Here is a 2,898-nt window from a genome sequence, read left to right as displayed (position 1 = left end):
CATTGGATGTCATGAGTTGTCATTTATTCATCATCACCTAACTATATACGCATTATGAAAAACTGCAAACACACAAACATGCAGTATTTAAGGGCCGTGTTAGGTAGAACCTAGGTTTTCATACCACCAGAGTACAGTACTTAGGCAAAAGGCTTTTAGATATGTTAGAATGTAGGATTTTAGTACAATAGGTTACTTAATAAAATTCTGACCCTAAAAAATATAAAGTTGTTGTTTGTGACAAAATCCTACAGTATGATTGATTGGAATCTCCACTTTTTTGTCTCACTCTGCTTTAGAAGAAAACTATCAAATGGAATGAGTTTCGGCAAATTCACTGGAACATTCATTGTTTCATATGATGCAAAATATTAATAATGGGTGACAGTTTAATACATTTCAGTCAAAAGCGTAATCACACAATTATAATTAAGAAAGTTTTACCTTTTCAAAAATATATTGTACTTACACTTGATATAATGTCAAGCATGCATACCCTTGGTAAGGTGCACAGTTTAGTACACTTTAATAACAACTGGAAAAAATACCAAGTACTTTATACGTATTTCTTGGATTTACCTGCCAATCATAAACTCTACACTTCTTAGGTGGCAGTGTTTCTTTGGAGATAAGGAAGTCTTGTGAACAAAGCTCACCTTTGTGTACATTTTTACAATTTATGATTGTGTGATTGGATCACAACTTTGATTTAGTCAGAACCCTACTGTAGTTTGCTAAATGTTTTAATTTTAATTTGCCATTTTGATGGTCCTCATTAGATTTACACACATCCCCTATGGTTGATGCTCTTAAGGTAGATTTTTACGGAAGCACATTGCTGCCATCTGGAAAAACAAATCATGTGTATCTCATAATTATTTGAAAACGATATCAATTCTACAAAATAATATCTCGTAATAACGTGATTGTACATTATCATGTACTTTATGAGATAATTCCGTGAGGGTACAATTGTCTTACAATTCTAGATTATCATTATTTGACTTTCAGTTTTAAGCAGTGGAATCAAGTTCACATAAATTTTAAAAAATTGTGACTAAACCCCAGTCGAAAAGTAAGTCCGTACACATTCTGTAGCTCTGGACATTGTCACAAACACTAAGCCAGTAGCTTCTAGGTGCTGTTATTGCACAATGAAATAGGTTGTTCATACACTCAAATGATCATTTGCATCTCATAATAACAAGATACTTTACTATGTTGTAATAACAAGATAGGTTTCGTGTCATTACAATATATTTTTATCATAATTAAAAGATAAACATTAAATATTCATTTTCCTTGATGTCAGCAATGTGCTTCCATAGGTATTAGTCTCAAGAGACACAGTTTATTTTTCCTACTCTGGAGTGCTAAATGCAGGTATATTGTACCGATTTCATAGTGCTTCCAACATACAGTAATGCTTCAGTAGTGAATATGGAAAAATTGTTTCTGTCCAGTTCTATTTAAACATTCAGTGATTGGCTCTCATTTATCACCACTGATAGGAGTGGGGAAATGCACAGTTAAATTGTACTGTATCAGGGTATGCATGTCATTGGGAACTTTTCCACCAGAAATATGTGCATCCTTGTCTGGAAACATGTTCATTAAATTTAGATAGTCATGTGTGCAAGGAGTCAAAATGGATTTATTTTAGAAACAAAATTTGTATTGGTATGAGATGAAGAGCTAAAAAATAGGAGAAGGTATGCCTTTGGACCTTGGTTTTCAAAGCAAGTTTATTACTTTGTATTCTTAATCATGTAATACAATGACATTCACCAAAGCAGACTTGCATGAATTCCTAAACAAATAACTGCCTGTAGCATAGCAGATGGATTGCGAGTGTCAGTGCTGGTTTAAGCCACTAGTGGGCAATTTAGGGATACTCCAAAGAGCCAGAAAGAGAGTGCAAAGGGTACACATTTTCACAAGGTGTTAAGAGGAATTTAATTCAGCTGGTTCTCATCAGTTTCCTCTACATAAAGATTCAGCAAAGGAGAATGACTGTCTTCCTGGATTAGACTGGTAAACATTCAGGTTGAGAGGTACATGATATGCAAAAATAATGGAAAGAATAGACCGGTAGTCTCATGGCGAGCCTACATAAGTTTTGTTTCTGAGTCAGCATATTAGTGGGTGACTGATTGGGTTCACTGCCCATTGGGTCAAGTTAACAACTAACCTTAAATATTAAAATGGAAAAGGAAAAGCCAGTAGGTCTAGTACTTATGTCAGGAAGCTTGACTGCACATGAGTCTGGCCTTGGCACTGTTCAGTATTTCCCCCATAGTAAAAGGGAGTTAATGTAAGAAGGTCCTTCAACACCATTGTATCACTAAAGAAGAACCTTTTCTTAAAAAGTAAGTACAAACGCACAGCCATTAACACAGGTGGAGGATGATGGTGAGAGAGTTAAAAAGCACTGCTGATAGCACATTTGTTACATAAACTCCACAATTGCCTTATTGGTATACTGTATAAATCTTTAAAAAACACAATGAAATAACCAAAGTGTCCATCTCTAACTCAAACTCCTCAAAACATGTTCATTTAAACACATTAAACAACATTTTGTCAAGAAATCAGTTTCATTGCTGCTAATGCTTGACTTTATCTCTTCGTCAGGAAATCTCCTTCTCAGGCATGATGGCCATATTCACTTGCAACTAAGTGGATAGTCATTTAACACAACGGGACAAGGTTTATATTGTACAGTACATACACAGTCTAATCTACTAATTATCGGTTGAAATACAGAACCAAGAAAAGAGATGAAAGTAAAAATGTATTTATATTATAAAAAGGAGTTAGTTCATATTTGAATAAGTTGAAGACAAGGAAAATGCAGCATGGTGGCATGCTAGTTAGCAGTGCTATCTTGCAGGTCTG

Source organism: Lepisosteus platostomus, chromosome 6 (genome assembly GCF_059453375.1).
Source record: "Lepisosteus platostomus isolate fLepPlt1 chromosome 6, fLepPlt1.hap1, whole genome shotgun sequence".
Taxonomy (NCBI): Eukaryota; Metazoa; Chordata; class Actinopteri; order Semionotiformes; family Lepisosteidae; genus Lepisosteus; species Lepisosteus platostomus.
Note: the sequence above shows the minus strand (reverse complement) of the source record.